We start from the raw sequence: 22,078 nt of genomic DNA, 5'->3' as shown, positions 1-22,078 counted from the left end.
GAAATTAACTACGATACCGGTGTTTTTGTGCTAGCTGTTACAAAGGCATCCTTATCCTTAGAAATCGGCGGGAAAGGCCGTGGTTTTTGTCGTATCTGTGTGTGATCGTCTTGTATGTTTTGTGCACGTAATAAATGTTTAGAAAAATGGAGGCTGTGTGTTTTTCTCTGTGAAGAGCCCACATAAATATATTATACTAATTGTTATAAAAGTTTTCAAGGAGATTTTTCTGGTAAATAACTCTAAAAAGGGCAAATATCAGCAACTCGATAGAGCTACGGACGTTCACATACGCATGACATTTCGAATAGTGAGTTCCAGTCCATTGCAGTCAACAAAAACAACCAGCAGCAAGCCACTAAACTGAACGGTAATATCACCGCACGGTAAGGTAACTTTCAACATGCCTGCGTTAAGTAAAGCGGCGATAAATTCTATGAGAGGGGGTGATTTTCGGACGCGAAAAAGGGACGTTTCCCTTTTTCGAAAAAGGCGTAGATTGATCAAAAGTTCGACTTTGCAAGGACTCGTCCAAATTATCGGTTGCTTCAAATGAGATCTGGACCCTGCGGCCTGATCTCCATACTCCAGGGATACATAGTCTATTGCTTGAAATACCAGATGGAAGACAACGTAGAAATTCAAGTCAAGAACAGAGCATTGGCAAAGGCCTACTCGACGATATTGTCCAGATGCTCCAGGCATAATGAAATCCTGTTAGTGAAGAGGACGAAGTCGATAAATTCCCTTAGGGGAACCTTTCACAATGACGGCGTCACAGAGTACTGTATGGTCAGCAAAGCTAGGAATAAACACAAAGTTGAACAGCTTATTTATAATGACCTGTCAAGTTTTGCGGGCATGGGATCTTGCCTCTGTCTGATTTACTTTACACTATTGACAAGAGGTGTGCAAAATGTATTCTCAGATGAAGAAGAGGGAGCTGTTCTCATCGATAATGAAGGTCTATGCACACAAAACAGTGAATCTGTTGCTCATTGGTAGAGCAACACCATATTTACATGATGGTAGAGCAATACACTTGTTTGCTGATTCACAAGATCACGTGATATTACCTGATGTAGATATTAGAAATCCAATTGGATTCCTCTCTAGCTTTGAAGCGGTTGGAGTTGGTGATAACCTGAAAACACCAGTGAAGGCGATTTGGGTGATACATTGTTATACACACTATTTTATTATGCATGCAAACACAAAGTTGTCAAAAAAATTATCAAAAAATATCATCTTATTAACCGCTTTAGACAACCTCAGTACTAGAGTGGTAAATATCATAATAAGAAAAAAGAAGTCCACGAAGCCTTGTAATGAAAATAAAAGGGTCAAGATGCCAAATGATGAACTGATGAGAGCCATTATGGTGAAATGGCCAAAGGCTGAGGTGGAGTTGATTCTGTCATAGTACCAATATAATAAGGTGAATTATTTTCCCTTCAGCCTTTTTTTTGTAATGTGAAAGATTTTACTGCATAACATTTTCAAATGCCTCCACAATTATAGTTCTTTTTTTATTTGAAATCAGGGAAAGAATCAGATTTATTTGTATTACACTTGCGGTTAAGGCAGAGAGCTCAACTTGTCCTTACACAGCAATGCTAATTTCATTTTTTTTACATGTGGACAGTCTTATTGAACGATTATCATGACTAGGTTATAAAATTTCTGTATATATTCATGCTCTTGGTCTAAAAAATGAGTGATGCTAGATGTGTTTACGTTTTTTCATTTCCTCATATGCTAATTTCATTTTATTTTTTTTATACATGCGGACAGTCCTATTGAACGATTATCATGACCAGTTTATAAAATTTCTGTATATATTCATGCTCTTGGTCCAAAAAATGAGTAAACACTAGATGTGTTTAAGTTTTCTCATATTCCCATGTGCGAGTGCACATCTGTTCACTACTAGTTTAGATATTAGTTTAATAATTGCGATTCAACTTGCACTTTAAAAAAACTTGAAAGCTTCATTTTGATATGGCTTTCTATTAATCGGGGAAAAAAATCATTTTTTTTTCTGCACAGAGGTTGTGATTTTTAATTTCATAAATATACGCTATGTGTGAATGAGTTTATTTTACTGCTGTCTTAATTTTGATATTAATAAACTCATTATTTACTTCATCCTTTGTGACAATTTCCAGTTTCCTTTGATTTTATTATTTAGTTTGTGTTTTTTAAGAATGAAGATTTTTCTAATTGTTATCCCGATTGAAACATTTGTATTGAAAAGTCAATTATTTCTGGGTACTTGCATACTTGGCAAGTGCAACTTTCCTTTCCATACAGCACATACTCCATACATTATTAGTATGAGTATTTGCAAGATTCCTGAAAAAAACAACTGAATTTTCTTTCTAAAGGTTCAGATCAGCACAACTAATTCTCAAGTATACTTCTGGCTGACAAAACATCACTATCCCTCTATAATGTCCGACTGGTTTAACAAAATCGAAGAAAAACAACTAGGATGCTTGAAATTTCAATATCATTAGAAGTGTTATTGCAAGTTGTATCATTTCGAGTTATTGCAAGCATATTATAACATATAATGAGGCATGAAAGAAATTTCACTCAATAACAACTAAATTGAGGAAATCTTTATTATTTGCAATTAAAAAATTTACACTAAAATACATGCTGATGATCAGTTACTGGATACGTATCATTCTTGGATTGTCATTGGTATCAGTGATTCCCTCTTTTTACTTCTTTAAATCTTTCTCCTCTTGTAAACTTTAAACCTGAAATTTGATTAAATTTCATAAATTAAAAATTTGTCAGAAGCGCTAAATGCTTTCTTTTCATTCATATAATCTGGAATCCTGTTCATGCAAGAATTTATGTTACCATAATTGTGTCATGCAGAATACTTAAACAAATTTTCTAAGCAATGTTCTTCATGCTTATTTTCATCCATTTTTATTGGCAAACTATGTAGGGTGCATGCATCATGAAAACTGATAAGTGATTGAATCAAAATGAATATTTCCATATGATATTATTCAACATTTGATCATTTTTGTCGCACCATGGTCATTTTCTGCACATGAAAGCAAATTAGACCGGGACCTACAATTTATTGGAGATTCCAAACGTCAGACTTTTTTATACTCACTGAGAGATCGATGTGGGACTCCCTGCAATAGCAATCTTTTTCTGTGGTGACGTCGCCATTTTTGTTGTACCCGGAGTTTCTGACAAGGACTAACTGGGTATCGAACTCGCGACACCTCTCAACCATCCTTTGGTACTTTAAGTGAGTATCTTATTGACCTGGACTACCATGCCCTTCAACATTTATTACCATTTGGGGATCGTGAGTCAATACGATCAATTGTTCATACCATGTATGATTATTTGGAACAAAGAGGCGATGAAGATGGGATTTTCAAAAGGAAAATTCAAATGCCACTCTGCGGGAAAACCAAACCTCCATTCCTACGCAGACAAAGAAATGGATGACCCTCTGAGGGAACAGAGGTTTGATTCCCAGCGGAGGCATTAAAATTTTCTTTCCAAACCTCACCTTCATCTACTCTTGGTTCCAGTCTCAAACTTCATGTGAACATTGAAGAGTGACATAGTTGCTCTCTCTCTACTTTGCCATCTGGGGGCTATTGTCATTAAGAGCCATTAGCTGAGCCGGAGGCTGTAAATTTGTAAGGCAAGCAAAGTTGCCAATGTAAGAGGAAAAAAAAATTGTCAAAGGCAAGCAGATTTGTCATTCAAATTAAAAAAATTTGTCAAAGGCAAGCAGATTTGTCATTCAAATTAAAAAAATTTGTCAAAGACAAGAAAAATTGCCATTTACAGTCAAAAACTGTCTAAGTAAAGCAAATTGCCATTTATACCTCCTAACAAGATCTTGTGGCCTGATGTTCCGTCTCAATGAATAGATATTAGCAGATGGTTGAAGATGACCTCGGCTGTGCTTGTATGTGTTGTGAACCTTAAGTGGAGTTGGTTCCTGTGTAATGCTTGTTATAATGTTGCTATCCTGTAAAATGTAAATTAACAAATTCCTGGCCAGCAAGCAGTAGAAATGCTGCACATCTGGCCTGTGGACTGAAAAGTTTCTGCATTCCTAGTCATAGTACTTACTATGGGGGGGGGGGGACTTTGATATAGCTATCAATCAATTATTGCTATCGGAAACCTGTGATCGCATCAAGCGATCATCGCTGCATCATATGCATGGTAAGTTGATTCACTATTTGTTTGCTTTTTCAGAGGAAAGAAAAAAAAGTTTCAAAAAGCACTGATAGAAGGCATTGGTGTAAAAAAACAGGGAATAGTAAATATTACATTTGTGTTCATTGTGGATCATGTCACAACATCAGGGCCACAACTAGTGGGGAAGTAGGTGGGTCTCGTGCCTCAGGCGCTGGACCAGAGGTGGTGCAAATTTTATTCTCAAACCTCCCCTTCAAAATTATTACAAGTGGGCACCAAAATGCGCACTTGCATTAAGCAAAATGGGTGACCAAGCATCTAGTTGCAGCCCTGCACAACATTGCGTCTTCATGCCTAACACTGATAGGCATTTATGGGGGGCGGGGGACTTAAGCCCAGAGCGTCAAGTTTGGAGGGTCAACAAATCTGAGGAATAGGTCAAGAAAATTAGAAGAATGAGAGAAGGGTGGCAAAATTTGTGCGGCCCACCACGTGACTCAACAAGTTGGGTTGGAATTGACTTCAGTAAATTTCAATATAGCAATATGGCTGGAGTTTAAAATTGTGTTTGGTGAAGTAGTAGGTAAGGAAGTGACCTAAAGAGTATGTGAGCGAACAAAAGAGTGATTTGGTGTATTTATAGGGGGTGGGAGAAAAGCCGGTTAGAAGTTCCAAGGAATAAGTGGTCAAGAATATCGAACTAGAATGGAAGTTTGTATAGCCAAAACCATGCCTCTGCCAAATAAAGCTTTTTATAGAATATTTGAAATTTTGTTTCAGAAAACATGTTATTCTCACCTTAGCATCACACAAATGTAAAATTTATTTGAGAAACAAAAAAACTTTTTATCACTGATTCACATCTCTGTCATTTCGACTTCCATAAAAAAAGTTTGCATGGCTCATCATTTGCATGAATCAATTCAATATTATGTTCATGTCATAATTCAATATTACTTATAAACCCTGACTTCTCAGGTTTATCATTTTTTTGTCACCAATAGTTTACCTGGCACTTTGACTCTTTAAAAAATTTTCATCAGCGACCACAATGTTTCTCAAAGCAACGTGATATCCTTATCTTTTTTGTGGCATGTGATTCTTACTTGAAAATAGTGTTTTCAGTATCTGGCTCATTAATTTTTTCCATTTTTTACCATGGATGAACATTCTCTAACGTGATGGAAAATGCCTCAATTTTTAAAGGAAGATAATCTTTAATTGAAAGGCAAATATGTTTTGCTTCATATTTATTTTCTTTCAACTGAGTTTTTGGTAATACCGTTATTAATATTATATCTTTATATTATTTGGGTGAGTGGCGTGACTCCAAGGGACATCGCACAGGCATGGATCTAGGGCGATGTGTTGGGGGGAGAGAATTTGTTTGGATTCATTGAATCATCACATATTTTATGGGACAGATAAATTTTCCCCCCATTCTTGGCTCTAGGGAGCGGGGCTGGATTAACACATACGAAGGCCCTAAGAACTCAAGTGATTTTGGTGCCCTCCTCCCATGACAATTAGATGTGTTTACAATTTTCTACACTCATGTCCATAAATTAAGGATAATTCAGAATCACACGGAAATCAAAATCTAAAGTAAAAATTTCACCTGTAGAATTATCACACACATGTGCAAGAATGATGTGCAAATTTCAGGAATCCACCAGATGATGCCGATAGTATGTCACAATGACGAGAGTGTAGGGGGGGGGTATATAAGGAATGGTGGCAAAGAAGTAAAATTGTTCACGAGTTCTGTAAGGCGCTCAGTGCCATAAGCGAATAGTTATGACACAGAGGACGCACGTGGATGATTTTTTACGTGGTGGAATTATCGGCCGCCTGGAATGTGGGCGTACTCAGATGGAAGTATCCAGGGAACTTGGAATTGCCCAAAGTGTCATCTCTAGGCTTTGGCAACGATTCCAAGATAACGGAAATGTCAGTAGACGTTACAGTACAGGTCGCCCCCGAGTTACAATGCCGAAAGAAGACGGGTATTTGGCAGTAACTGCCAAAAGAAGCAGACGGAGCACAGCATCCGACCTATCTCGTCAGCTATCTGCAGCCACGGGTACCACAGTTTCAAGGCAAACCGTGTACAGACGTTTGGGAGATATTGGTCTATATGCTTGCAGGCCTGTCAGATGTGTTACGCTCATGGCAACTCACTGTCGGCAGCGATTAGCCTGGAGTAGAGAACATGCAATGTGGACATCGTCACAGTGGGCTTGTGTGATGTTTTCCGACGAGTCCAGGTTTAGCTTGCAGCCTAATTCACGTCGGACTTTTATATGGAGAATGCCAGGCACCCGTTACCACCAAGACAACATCATTGAGCGACACCGTTACGGTGGTGCAGCATTGCTCGTTTGGGATGGAATTATACTGGATTCCAGAACAGATCAGCATGTTCAAACCGGAACCATGAAAGCCCAAGTTTATCGAGACATCATTCTGGAACAACATGTACGTTTGTTTAGGGGTGCCATGGGTGCAGAAGTTGTGTTTATGGATGACAACGCCCGTCCTCACAGAGCAAACATTTTAAATGAATGCCTTGAATCTGTGGATATAACCCGTGGAATGGCCAGCACTCTCACCTGACTTGAATCCGATAGAGCATATGTGGGACATGCTTGGCTGACGAGTTGCAGCCCATCAACCACCTCCTACATGTGTACCGGAACTTCGGAGAGCATTGTTTGCTGAGTGGAGTGATCTTCCCCAAGATCAGATCGATAATTTGATACTCAGCATGCCTAGGCATTGTACGGACTGTATTTCATCGCATGGGAGACATACAATGTATTAACCATCATACCATCCATGTAATAGGAAGTTTTTGTAAAGGAGATATTTTTTACAATTGCTCCAGGGAGCAAAAATCATAGTTTTTATGAATGGTATCATACATACACCATCGTTTTTGTTCTTTAGGCATTTTGCTTAATAAATGGGCTTTATGAATAAGTAACGTTTGTTTTGTTTCTGAACGTTTATTTGCCGGAGCTGGCATTATCCTCAATTTATGGACATGAGTGTAGTATAAGTATGCCTATTGGTAAGCAGTAGAGGTGCTGACATGAAGAAAACATTGGGGAGCTGAAAGTGGCCAGCTGTCCCATGTATACAAGACTCAACAATCATATGCTCTTGAAATTTTAGAATTTCCTACTGGATGGTTGATGATGGGGGAAAAATTACACAATTAAAAACAATGTACTATTTGTTCATTTTTTGTGGTGCCCCTTTTCCCTTGACGCCCTAAGCACACACTTATTTTGCTCAATGGTTAATCTGGCCCTGCTTGGGAGGGGTGATTCCCTACATTGATCCCTTCTTGATCCGGGCATCAGTTGAAGCAGACATCTTCAGCTGCAAATAAAACCGCAGATATTTTCAGGTACAAATGAAGTATGGGCCAACACATCTTCAGCAGTCAATGGAGTAGAGCCAGGCACATCTTCAGTAGCTAACGAAGTCAACACAGATATTTCCAGCTGTGAATGTAGTGGAAGCGGACAAAATCAGTTGCATATAATGCAGAGACAGCTTATCCAGCTTTTAATGAGACAGGCACCATCAGCTGCAATAAAGCAGCATCTTCAGCTGCGAATTAAGCCGAAGCAGGCATGTATCCATTGTAAGGTGTTGGGAGGGACAATTCAGATTTCCTGAATCAACCTGTATCCCATGTTTTGGCTATTCGAAGAAGTGATTGCCCTCATCACCCAGATGTGCTCACTGAAACCGGCATTATGCATGCATAATGTTTATCAACCATACTGGGGAGCCGCAGACACATTATGACTAAAGGCTAGTTTACATGTGTGTTAAGTAATTTAGTAGTTAACTAAATTAAAAGTTAGCAAGTCTTCAAAAAAGTGTTAACTGGATTTAGTAAAAGCTCATTGGATAAGTTTTATACAAGGCCCACTGGGACTCTTAACCGAAAAAATAGAATTCGGTTTATTTACTTCTCAACTAAATCATTTTTCACCTACTACTACTAAAACCCACATTCATCGCGTCCATATTCCTCTGCAGTAAATCTAACAAATCGGTACGTGTTGTGAATCTAATGTGAAGTTTGCTTCTGTGTAATACTTGTAAAGTGAAGTGCTGCCATCAATTTTTCTACCTATGACTGAAGTGCAATGACTGATTTGAACTGTTTGTGGGTCTGTTGCTCGTTGCACATATCACTTAAGTGGCACGGTTCCAGAACATTCAAGTGGCCCGCGGCCTATTTACAGACCCCTCCGGTGACCTACAACACATCCACAGATCACGAAAGTGACCAACGGTGCATCTCAACATCATTGAAATGGTTTGCAGCACATTCTCATATCACTTCAGTGATCCGCTACACATTTCTTGATCAATTAAGTGGCCCACCACGTTTTCAAACCAATGAAGTGGCCCGCACTCTCCAAAAGATTGAGCACTAATCTAAAACATCTGGGATCGTTCAACCATGGCCCAGAAGAAAGCTGCATTAAGAGTAACTTACAAGCGGCTTTGACCCAGACCGATCAGTTCAAGGACTCAATTCATTGTTGGGTTGGCCGTGGTGCACCAAAATTTTGCGTGATATAGTTAAACAATGAGAAAACCTGTCATCTGCCTTTCCAGTTAAACAATTGTTTACACTCCCGATATCTTGAACACGGTTGCACTTTGCCATACCATATGTTGGCATTCAGAAAAATATGACCCGCATTTCACGGGACAATCCTATCTTTTCTCATGCTTCACATCTCTTTTAGAGACCATCTAAGTATTACGTAAGCAGATTTTCAGCCATTTTTGACCCCCTTCCCCCCCCCCCTTGTCAGGAAAAAAAATGACTTCCCCCCCTGTCAGCTAAATTTCATCAGCAGCTTAGAATATTTCATATTTTCGAAAAGGGGTGGTTGATGCATGTTCACGATATCTACAGACAAAATTTTTGGAAGTCCGTATTCTGTTCCCTGATTGGTTAATTTAGTAGAGGGTGGTCAGGCCTGGCCATTTATCGTTGGCGACATTGTTATATTTTATAAATATAATTATAATAGTTAATACATTATGAATATTTATTTTTTCCGAAAAATTCATTTGCTTGATGAACTTTCAAAATTTCCCACAAATCCTAAGAAATTTCCCACTTGGCCGAATTTTGGCCAATTTCTCCCACGAATATGGGAAATTTTCCAGGAGTTACCATCACTGATAAAGAATGACACAACATAGAAAGAGAAACTAGCCAAGCAAATGGAAAGTAGCTAAACAGACAGTGCTCCGGCAACCTTCGTTTCGCCCAATCAGGGCGCGGAATCTGGACTTTTGAACATTTTGTCTGTAGATATGGTGAACTTGCGTGGTTGATGCATCGAGAAGAAATATAAGGGTTATACTATATTTCTCCTCTTAGGCCCTCCTCACACGGGGAAGCTAAAGTTCGGCAACTGATGAGAGAAACCGTCTCCGGAAGACCAGTACGTATATCGCTCTAGACGCCCTCACACGAGGAAATTAGCGTCTTGGCGACAAAATATCGAACGCGACTTGGTCACTTGGCGACTGACATGCTAGTCGCCGCCAACTTTTGTTGAAGAAACTAGAGAAACTGCCTTTGGCATTCCTTCATATTTTCGTCATGCGAGTTTGGGCTCATATTGAAAAACAATACAGAGTATATATATAATAAATTATCAGTTGAAAGGATATAATGAAATTTCTTCAGAATTTCAGTTCACAGGTAAATACACGATTTCTTTATTTAAACTGATATTATTTTGAAATTATAATGAAATCAGGGGCGTCGGAATTGTTTCAAAACTGTGGGTGCTCGTCTTTAGTTTTATATCGGAAAGTTTAATTTCTTAATCAATTCTGGGGTGCTCGGATCCATGCCACAAATTACAGTGGGTGCTTGAGCTTGCACCCCTGGCTCTGACGCCACTGAATGAAATGTTAAACCAGGACTGTCATTTCAACTTTTTTCGGGGGGGGGGGGGCAAAGAACATATACTCACTGTATGTACGTATATATACTATTTATAGTGTATTTTTGAAAGTCGGGGGGCAATAGCCCCCTGATCCCCTAGATGACGGGTCTGTGGTAAACACATGGCCCCACTCTGCACTCCCCCACGGGGGCGATTTCAAAAGAAGATGGAGCATCACAAAAATTATATCTGGTAAAAAGTTTCAGGAATAACCAAATGAATTTGCCAAGTAGGATCTCAGAAAAAAAAAATACATGGCTGGGAGTCCCCCATGTTGCTCTTAAGACGGCCCTGGATAAGAACCTGCAGAAAATTTCAAAATACTGTCTACTTTTACATGTACCTAAACAAGCACGTGTTCCATAGGGATGTTCCCTGATTTTCCCCCTTGCTTGGAATGTCTGTAATCTAGGTCACGTACATGCACATCTGTGTGTGGGAGTATTCTGGGAAAATCATTACCTGAAACATAAACAACAATTCACGTGTTGTTTGTGTCTAGTTTTGCCTATAGTTTATTTTTTGCCTTTGGGAACCATCTTTCGTCGTTTCATCTCATGAAACTACTTAAAATTCTGCGTGACAATATGTTAACTAATAAACAATAAAAATATATTAAATCCAACATGTATAGGTACTGAAAGGCACATTTATAGAGGGAAAAACAGACGATTTTTTTTCCAAATGAAATGAAATTATACTAAAAAATTATCTAATTTTTACCATTTTATTGTCATTTCAAAATATCAATTTAAATAATGAAATTTTGTATTTACCTGTGAGCTGAAATTCTGTAGAAATTTCACATATAATAGAAATTATTTTTCTTATTTATTTGTTTCGATTTTTCCTAACCTGGTTAACAAGATAGTACCGGAAGATAAGAAGGAAAACTAATAGACTGTGCTGTTTTTACTCAGTTTCCCGGGCTTTGAATATTTTTTTAGTAGCGCCGTGTGAGGGAGAACGGGCAACTCGACTCGTTCTAGTCAACTCAATTCTCAAGTTGAAGCAACTAGAGCTCGATTTTAGTTTCCCCGTGTGAGGAGGGCCTAAGGGTTGATGGTGTAAGTAACCTTCAATCCTCGCCCCCCCCCCCCCCGATACTGACGTAATACTTTAATGACCCCTTATGAGTCATGATAACAATGTTAAATATGATTTAGAACAATGGTGAACCAATTGACATATGCATATTTTTGTACCTGGTTTCGGTTCCACATCTAAAATGGGAGGGGGGGATTTTGTATTTTTAATCCTTGAAATATGGTCAGATTATTGAGACCATCCAAATGAGAGGGGACAAAACATACAAAACTTTAGTCAGAGAAACAGTAGTTTTGATCCATTTTTTGCGCACGCGCACTACAGATATGATTACAGCATGAATTTAACAGAGTTGCCAGTGTGTGATATGGCTTCCCTCTGCACCATGTTGTAACCAGAAAAAATCTGATAAAATTTATTACATTTTATAATGAATTTTAATTTTCAAATTTTTTTCAGTGCATTTAATGTACTATCATGTAAAACGTATCATTAAGGCATATTATCAGATTATTTGAAATCAAAAATTTAATGACAGTGAATAAACGCAAATAATAATAATTACGGTATTTAGCGTAAGTGTAATCAAAATATAGTTAAATAAGTGCAAATAATAATAAATATGTATAAAGATTGCAACGATTGAAGATTGAAAAAAGAACACGTGAGAACGAAATAGGACCAGCCGTTAATGCCAAAAGGCACAGTGACACGATTGGCTGTTGGGGAAGTGACTTATCAGTTTTTCCATATTTGGCAAGAAATCATACTTTTTCATCATTGAAACAAGTTGCCAAGATGACTTTGTGTTGCTATCTTTTAAGACAGAACTCTGTCGGGAAACCTCATGACCATGCACTCTGTATTTTACGGAACAAAATTACATAGAACTCTGAGAAAATTTTAAATTTCCCGTTATCACGTCATTTCTAGTACAAGTCATTTAGTGGATTTTTGGAGATATTGGGTGCATTCAATACCACTCTGCTGTTGTTACCTGGTGCCACGGTCCAGTGGGGATGAAAATTTCATCCTTTAACCTCACCTTCAACATTATAAGGGCAATACCGTCTAGAGCAGAAGCTGCTGCCTTCTGCTCTAGAAGGTATTGATAAGGGGGTGCCCAAGCATTTAGTTGCGACTCTGCCTACGGCCGTAACCAGAAATTAATTTCAGAGGGAGGGAGGGGGGTGACAAAAAGTAGAACAGACGATTGTACCATGTTATTACATATATATTGGCCTTTTCTTACATTTCGGGGGGATGGAACCAACCTCACCCCCTTCCTCGCTACGGCATTGATGGACAATTGAAGAGGCTTTTATTGATTCGAAAATGCACAATTTGCAGTCCGTCTCATAAATTTTTAACTACGTATTTTTTTCCATTCGTTCTAAAATTTCAACAATTGGGTTATTCGAATTAACGCTCACATTAGCTTTTAATCACGTATCTCCTCTTTTATCAATTCTGAATTTTTATAAGTTTTTATTTATTTTGTATGTTCATATTTTTAATTTGAAGTGTTTTTTAATCATTACTGTGTATGCTTACTAATGTGCAACATTGAAAAAAAAAGGGCAGAACCGCTGACATATATAAGAACAACAGTTCTGGGATTCAAGCCCCACAAGCAGAAGCCTACGCAAGGAGGTGCTCAGAAGACCCATGCCTTCTCCCCAAAAGTTATAAAAAAATTTAATATTTTGGTCAAAAACAATTTGAAAAAATATCGAAAGAAAATACCCTTTATATTATGCTTTGGGGTTTTACACTTAAAGTATAGGAAATATTACGCAAATAAATTGTGAGCTGTTTAAAATCTTCTCTCTGCTTTCACGTTTCACCTAATTTTTGTGCTTTAATCACTATAATTATTAGAGGAATGATGGCTTGGAGATGTAAAAAAAATGAGGTGATTGTTTTCCCATGTCTATGTACTAATTATTATTTAGGAGAGTTCGTGGCCTTCATTTCATGGGTACTGTGTGTTCACAGAACACCCTGCTATAAGCACACAACGTAAGAAATATCCTTATCCATTGGCATTTCATCAAGAACAGAACTACCTTGGTCCATCAGATAACTTGGATAGACCTCCCTAGACATTTTGAAAACCCAGAAAGCACAAAATTTGGTAAATTTTTTCTTGCTGTAGATATTTTTAATCTAGTGAGTTTAGCCCTGATTGTAGGTGTGTTATTGAAGTCAGGTCTGAAAGGGTAATAGCATTCTTTTTTTAATAGGCTACCATTCCTGTTAGAAAGCGATACACGAATTCCTTTGTATTTCTAAAATTCAATGTCATTTTAAATATCTTTCCACTTCTTGAATATCATCAAAATTCAAGAACTGGTGAATATAAACAAATTAAAACAGTAATGAAAAATAAGCATCAGATATATGTGTAGAAGAATTTTAAAGCTCTAACACTCTTATAGAAGCACCCGCTCCCCCCACTCTAAATCCTAGCAAGTCTTGAGAGTTCAATGGAAATTTCACATCATTTTTGTAAATAAATCACAAAATAAATTGAAACTGAAATATTTATTGATGAAAAAATATATATATCAACTAACTTTCATTTACAATGTATACGACTGCAGCCACTATGCACATGCAAAGGACTTTTGATCATTTTCGCTTTCTCAGCATAACATCAACAGGTGTTTGACACTTTTGTCTTTTTTGGTGATTGTTTCCTCTCCAGAACTGAAACTAACGAATCTCTGATATCATCTAGTGTTTTGTGGAGAGAGACTCCCGCTTTCATTTTATCTGGAAAGAGAATGAAACAATTGTAACAATTAATAACACAAATACAAACTCTACGGCCACAACAGGCAAATTGCCCAAGTGAACTGATGCTGGGAATAGGATTTTAACTCAAGCAAGGGTGAGCAAACAGACAGTGTTTCAAAAGAGATGGGCTATTTTTAAAAAGATGGCAGAACAGGTGAAACAATCTCATTTTCCCTTTAGCAATGCATGGAACAAAAAAAATGCTAAATGGCCAAAATTCTACTTACACAATACAGTAGACGCGGTTTATTGGAATCATGTATAATGTTATCACCATATCTTTTTTCACTCCCCAAATTATCACTGTCTGCAAAACTATGTAGGAGATTAGAAAGTGTAATACTCCCCTCCCCGACAAACATTTCTGTACTCTGGATGATTTTTGCTTGCACATGAAATTGATAGGCTATCTGATTATTATTAGCCGTTATAATCCCTGTACGTGTGCAGCTGCTTTTGCAATTAACTTCCACCAATGAAGACAAACAAATGTATGATCAAAAGAAACTTCAGTTCCCTGTTAATTGTCCAGATTCAGTTTTTGTTTCAAAAACTTTCTCAAGGGAGCTATGGAACACAGAATGAACATGAATTAAACACCTGATGATTGAATTAAAAAAATTTTTTAGTTTAAATAAAAAAAAACCCCCAAGCATGATTTTTCCTCGAAACAGTCCTAAATAATGTTTTTCAACTTTTCAGAGACATAATGACTTCTTCTCATGTTGCAAGACACACTGCAATGAAATCAGAAAATTTTGAGTCACCCTTAGAAAAACTAAATTTAAATCCTCCTGCTTAAAATTAAAACTCCCTTTTAGCAATCACATGAATTTCAGACGGAAATGCCAATTTTACAGTTGCCACGTCGACTAGGATTTATCAAGCCTTGAGCTATGGGGGAAAGCGAATTGAATCAGCTTGATTTAAATTCTGTTTTTCCTTTTCATAACTTATATTGAAGTGAAAGTAACCTAGTATATATGGTATACATGTTATTGAAATGTGAAGTTCTTGATTAAAATAAGCATAGAAGATCTTTGGGATAAAATATAGACTTAAACTTAATCCCTAGATATAGAACAGCTTTCTTTCTGCACTTTTTCTAGATTTTGTACATGGAAAAAAATTGTAGAGAAATATAGGGAGTTAAACTTAGCACTTAAAGAGTTCCCCTGATTAAAAAACAAACTATTTTTTGTATAAAGCCTTGAATTCTGTGTACTAATTGCTGATTCAAAATAATAGATATGTTGTTCCAACATAAATACCGTTGGACTTTACATTTTAATACAAAAAGTGGAAAAGGTCTAGTGTTTGTCTATTTTTTTTACCAAAACTCATTAAATATGTGAAACAATGAAAATGTGTAAATTACTAAGCAACATCATGCAAGTTGGAAACACATCATAATAAATGCATCCATCTATAGCGGAAGAAACAATCTTGTCAAGAGAATGATTTTATTTAGTTGATACCGAATGGAAGTTCAGAAGTGAAGTGTAATGATTAACGTATGGAATTCCGCACATGTAATAAATCTAAAACAAATATATAGTTGATCCCACTTATAACGTTTCTCCCATTTAGAATGTTTTTCCACTTGATAAAACTTATTTTCATGGTCCTAACAATAAGTAATTCTCATTGCGATTTCCTGTTTAAAGTGTTTTCCTATTTATTACGTTTTTTATGACGGTTTTTGAAAATCGTTATAAGCAGGATTCACTTTAATTAACAGTTGAATGCACACATTTATGTATTTACTAATAATCAATGTATGAATTCCCTTCTGATTGATTTTACATTTTTTTTTAAATATCTTAGCATTTTCAATATCTTCTGATCAAATTTAAAGCAAATCAGATTCTCTCTCTCCTCCCAGACACTTATCTTCTCATTCCCTATTCATACTTTGATTATCCTGCTAAAATGATTTTATTTTCCTTCCCCGATGGTCCATAACTCTGATCTGTCACCATTTAACTGTACCAAGTACACATTTTGGCACACCCATATAATATAGAACAAGCAGTTATAAAGTGTGAATTTAGTGCGCCGCTCTAGTCCAGAACCCAGGACACTAGGCCCGCCTGCCCCTCCCAGTGGTGGCCCTGTATCTATTCTCCAATCTGGTAATGCGTGCATTTGAAGTTCAATGTATGCATATTTGTGTTGTAGGTCTGTGTGATCGCCATGGCAACCAGAAGCTTTTTCAAAGGAATAGCCAACTCCAAATTTGAAATCTTTAGAAAAATCACATTTTTAGTCTATTACCATTGCGCAATCTCCAAACACAGATTTTCATGAAAAGCAAAATTTGGGGGGAAGTTATAAGGGGCCTCTTTCTCCCCCCCCCCCCTCCCAGAGATCAAAAATTAAAAATATTTTTGTAAAGAATTAAAATATATTGGAATAAAATAATTTATTTTATACTATCTGTGAAGAATTAGATCCTTGTGCCCCCTCCGATTCTGTTTACACACACATGATTTTTGCGATGCGAAATGGTGACTACTGTAACGTATCGGGATCCGATCCCTCTACGTTAATGGTGGTCTTGTCGTTATGTGGGAAATTCCTTCTTATTTTAGACCCCAGGGACCTCTCAGTTACCGGAAACCACCCGAGGACCCACTGGCGAACCGGTAAGGGCCAGAGTGTTCGATTAGTTCGGCAGTCGGCGGGTGGGGTCTTTCGGCTGTCGAACGAGAACGGGCCAGAGGTCGGGCTACTGATGTCCCACATAAATTAATTCCCCTCATGACGACGATGCCGCTATTTTCGTGGAGGGGTTTGATCCAATATATGTATAGTTGGGCGAGGCTTAGCCCAGTTTAAATTATTTTTATCGAAGAACTTCCCGGGGGAGTTGTTGCAAGTCTCGTTGTGCGGATACGAAAATATAGTGTTGTACTCACTTATTTTCGGCGGGGGGCTGCAGACCTCCGTCGGAACAATTCATTTCATATTGTTATGTTGGTAATGTTTACATAATCGGGAGAGTCTGATCAGCTCTCCGGATTGTGTCATGTTGCCAGATTCCAATGTAATTAAATTGTAATGTTTATAATAGTGACGCATGAATATGCAAATTCGATAAATTTGTTGAGGCGAAAAGGCCATGCGAGGACATGTGGTCCCAAACTTCTTGTAAAAGGGGAGTATAAATTCCTCCCTCTTTGTCTCTCACATTGCGTTCGTCTAATCTTGTTCTGTTCAACTGAAGCCCTCTAGTAGGACGGTTCACCGTCTTACTACCGTATCTATTGGCCTTAGGCTGAATTGTTAAAATGCAATAATCTACATTATTTGAATCCGTTTTCCGGCAGGTCCGGAATCAAAATATAAAACAATCTTCACAGTCAAAGTTCTTCATTGCTGATCGAGGTGGTCCGGCCCTCAACCGAGAGGCCCCCGGAGCTGATCAAGGTGGTTCGGCCCTCAACCGAGAGGCCCCCGGAGCTGATCAAGGTGGTTCGGCCCTCAACCGAGAGGCCCCCTGGAGCTGATCAAGGTGGTTCGGCCCTCAACCAAGAGGCCCCCCGGAGCTGAGCAAGGTGGTCCGGCCCTCAACCGAGAGGCCCCCAGGAACTGATCAAGGTGTTCCGGTTCTCAACTGAGAAAACTCCTCTGGTATTTACGGAAAAGCTAACAACATCGGATGTCCGATCGCTGCACAGGTTGACTGTTGTTGATCATCAATTGGTGAGCCAGTATCTTTACTGTTAACGTCAAATAGAGGGCTCCAAGATATACTAATCCATTGTTAAAATTAACTAACCCATATAATTGAATAAATAATAATATTTCATGCGAAAGTTTGTTTCTAATCATTTTCCACTTGTCGTTTGCCACTTTATTGCTGGATATTTCGAACCGGGCAAGCAACTCCCATAAGGGACGTTGCAATTTTGGGGGCTCGACCGGTTCTCAGTAAGTGTGGCAAACCGCGGGTGGAAAGTACTTTCGCTAAAAAAAAATTTTTTTTGATATTTAACATTGATTTTAGAGATGAATTCTAATAATCATAGTACGCCTAGAAATTTAGGTGATGATGTTCGTGTACAAATTGAACCGGAACCAAGTGGTTCACAATCGAATAATGGTTCACAAATGAACTTTACTTATCCAACAATGTCAAATCCTTATAACGAGACGCATGTAATACTTCCCCCGGCATTACCTTTAAATCCCGCAAATGCTTTGGTTCCATTGACCCAACGCAGTGTTGGTAGTCTTATATTTTCGGGTAGTGGAGAAGACGTTAGAAGCTTTTTATTAAAATGTGAATCGTATTTTAATCTTTACAGTGTTCCTAATAAGATCGAGTTAGTTGTAAGCACGTTTGAAGGTCGTGCTCAGGCCTGGTGGCAAACGATAGGCAGGCACGAATGGGAAAAATGGGGCCCCCATAAATCGTGGGAAAGTTTCAAGGGCTTGTTATTACAAACCTTTTCAAGGTATCATACCAGGGTTGAATTAGCTCGTGCTTTATTCTCTGAAAAGTTTTCGACGGGCTCGTACCTTGATTTCGTATTACATAAGTTAGATCTTTTTCAGTCGTTCGATTTAACCGTTCCGGAGTCGGACAAAATTGAACTTATAATGTCACAATTACCCTATAATGTGAGAACATTTTTGGAAGTTAGGAAGCCTAATTCTTTGCAACAATTATTTGTAATGTTAGATCAATTTCTTGCAACGCGTGAAAATGTTCAAATTGAATCTCGTAAAAATTTTGAATCTTGTGAAAATTGTGTTGAGAAATTTCAACCTGAAGTTAGAAAAAATTGTGTGGGACCTACACAAAATGTAGTACAACCTTCAAGACGGCCTTTTAGGACAAATAAATTTTTTCGACAAGTTACCTGTTTTGGTTGTGGTCAAATCGGCCATATTGTAAAAAATTGTAAATCAAATGGGAATCAGGGAAACTAGACCTGGGATACATGAGAAGGGGTAGTGTATCCATGGGTAAAAAGACCCCTAGTAAAAAATTTAGTTTTCTTAATCCAGTTGTGAGAGTTAACAACAAGATTTTGACAGCAAAAATTGATACCGGTGCCGATTGTTCAGCGATCAGTTTCGATCTGGCTCGGCAGGTTGGTTCACCCACTAATCAAGTTAGACCCTATCACGGTGATAGATTTCAGTTGGCATCCGGTGAGTACTGTCAGCCTGTGGGGATTCTTCGGGCCCAAGTGGAGATACGAAACAGTGTCGTGCACACAGATCTGATAGTGCTCGCCAGGGTCCCATTTGGGATCTTGATCGGCAGTGATATTTTGAGTAAAACTGAAATTATAGTTGACTTCAAAAACTTTGAACTTAAAGGAGGATTGTTGTCGTATAAAGGAGATGTCGATCAGGTAAAAATGCAAAATTTAGTAAGTAAATCGGAATTTGATTCCGATCAGAAAAAAAGGTTGTTTGAATTGTTAAAACAATTTCCGAATTTGTTCAGAAACACTCCCGGTAGAACTCACGTTGCTGAGCATAAGATCGTGACTGACGGAAAACCGGTTTTTCGATCCCCTTTTTCTCTTCCGCGATGGAAAAAACAATTAGTAGAAGAGCAGGTGCAACAGATGCTCTGTGATGACGTCATTGAGCCTGCCTCCACAAACTGGGCTTCCCCGTGTTTTTTAATCAAAAAGAAAACTGGTGATTGGCGATTTGTCGTCGACTATAAAAAGGTGAATAAAAATACGGCACCCGATCGGTACCCTTTGCCTTTCATCGATCAAATTCTACAACGAGTGGGTGACGCACGATTCGTCTCTACGTTCGATCTGGCCTCAGGGTATTGGCAAGTTCCAGTGCGGCTAGAGGATCGGGACAAAACGGCATTCATAACCGATTCTGGAATGTACCGATTTAAGGTAATGCCCTTTGGACTCAACAATGCCCCGGCCACGTTCCAACGCATGATGACTACAATCCTGGGCCACTTAGTCGGTAAGTGTGCCGATTTTTATTTGGATGACATTGTCGTTTACAGTTCGAATTTTGAGGAACATTTACAAAACTTGAAAACAGTATTTTCGTGTTTGGAAAAAGCAGGCTTAACTCTTAAGCCAGACAAATGTAATCTCTATAAAAAAAATTTGGAATATCTAGGTCTCTGTTTGACCAAAGAAGGATGGCACGTAAAACAGGACCAAACCGACGCCATTTTGAGTTTTTCTAGGCCTAAAACAGTAAAACAGGTGCAACGTTTTCTGGGACTCTGCGGGTGGTACCGGCAATTTGTTCCCCATTTTGGTGATGTCGCTAACCCCCTTTACGGCCTGACAAAAAAAGGGCAAAGGTTCAAATGGGACAAAATACACCAACAGGCGTTCGAAAAATTGAAACATCTCTTGTCTTGTGCTCCCGTTCTAACCACAAGAAAAAAAGATTGTGCCTTAAAAATTTACACAGATGCCTCAGGAATTGGGCTTGGAGCCATTTTGCAGCAAGTTGAGCCTGACGGGGAAAAGCCGTTAGCCTATGCCAGTCGTACCTTGAATTCAGCAGAAAAAAATTATTCGGTAACAGAACAGGAGGGACTCGCTGTTATATGGGCGTGTAATAAATTTCGAGCCTGGTTTTCAGGAGAACCTGTTACTATAGTAACGGATCACAGGGCAGTCGCCTGGTATTTTGAGGCTAAACAATTGAAGGGGAGGTTAAGCCGATGGGCTCAATTACTACAGGAATATCCTTTAAAGTTTGAATATAGAAAAGGTTCGACCATGCAGGCCCCTGATGCCCTGTCCAGAATGCCCGCTGTTGTCACCACTGAAACTGATTTCGAGGAAAAAATTGATAATAAATTATATTTGTTCTCGTTTTTGGATTTACCTGAGTTAATTGTTCAACAGAAAAAAAATTACCAAGATATTATACAGTATTTTAATGATAAATCTGTCGGAAGACAAAAAATTGATGAAAAAATTGAAAAGTATTACCTTTTCGAAAATCAAAAATTGTTTTTTAGATTCAGGAATAAAAAATTGCTAGTAATTCCTCCACCATGTAGAGAGAAATTTTTGACTGAAATGCACATGCATCCCATTTCAGGTCACATGGGAGTCAATAAAACTCTTCAGCGATGCCGACAACGCGCGTTCTGGCCCGGTATACGTAAAGATATAAAAAAATTTGTCCTGTCCTGTAAAAAATGCCAAACATGCAAATTCGACAATACGAGGCGATGGGGAGGCATGGTGTCAACCTCTGTTGATCATCCAGGAGAAATGGTTGGGATTGACACCATGGGTCCCTTTCCCGTTTCTTCCAGAGGGAACGTGCATCTGTTAGTCGTCGTCGATTATTTCACAAAGTGGGTAGAGTTATTTCCACTAAGACGAATTACGACAAGTGCAGTTGCTAAAAAGTTTGTTCATGAGTACTGTATGAGATATGGCTTTCCAAAAAGATTAGTTTCCGATAATGGTTCTTGTTTTATATCAAACCTTATGAGGGAAACTTGTAAAGTTCTCCAGGTCAAGCAAAGGTTCACAACCCCCTATCATCCTCAATCAAACCTTACCGAGAGATTTAATAAGACAATTAAACAGATGATCTCCTGTTATGTTGGTGATAAACATAAAGACTGGGACAAAAATTTAACGTTTTTTGGTCTTGCTATTAGGTCGGTTCCCTCGGAAACTACGGGTCAGTCGCCAGCTAAATTGTTTCTTGGTAGAGAATTAGTTTTACCATTTGACTGGGCTATGGACATACCGGTTTGGGAAAGGGTGAGTTTGCCCGAAAACTTACTTAAGCAAGTTAAGGAAAATGTCAAAAAACAACAAAGGAGACAAAAAAGATATTATGACAAAAAAAGATTATTGCACACCTTTAATCAGGATGATTTGGTATTAAGGAGAACGCATTTCCGTTCTAGTGCGCAAGGCAATGTTATGGCGAAGTTGAAACCACGATGGGACGGCCCGTGTAGAGTCCTGGAAAAAATTTCACCTATTGTCTACCTGATAGTGGATTTATCCAATGATAATGTCTATAAAGTCAAT

The 22,078-nt window shown here is 38.3% G+C and overlaps 1 long non-coding RNA gene across 1 annotated transcript in view; it reads right to left on the bottom strand.

Moving 5' to 3' along the window:
* Positions 1-2,632: 2,632 nt before the first annotated feature.
* The window catches only part of LOC149083500 (uncharacterized), a 29,820-nt gene continuing 10,374 nt past the window's right edge, over positions 2,633-22,078 (bottom strand). The window contains exons 3-4 of the long non-coding RNA XR_016193012.1: positions 13,832-14,030; positions 2,633-2,768 (exon numbers count right to left, since the gene is read on the bottom strand). This is a non-coding gene — a long non-coding RNA (uncharacterized LOC149083500). The remainder of the gene's footprint in view (positions 2,769-13,831; positions 14,031-22,078) is intronic.

This window comes from Pholcus phalangioides, unplaced genomic scaffold (assembly GCF_987345545.1).
Source record: "Pholcus phalangioides strain wild (caught in Gottingen) unplaced genomic scaffold, Ppha-v1.0 ptg000008l_1, whole genome shotgun sequence".
Classification (NCBI taxonomy): Eukaryota; Metazoa; Arthropoda; class Arachnida; order Araneae; family Pholcidae; genus Pholcus; species Pholcus phalangioides.
The sequence above is the reverse complement of the archived record's forward strand: the minus strand, read 5'-3'. Positions and strand labels throughout refer to the sequence as shown.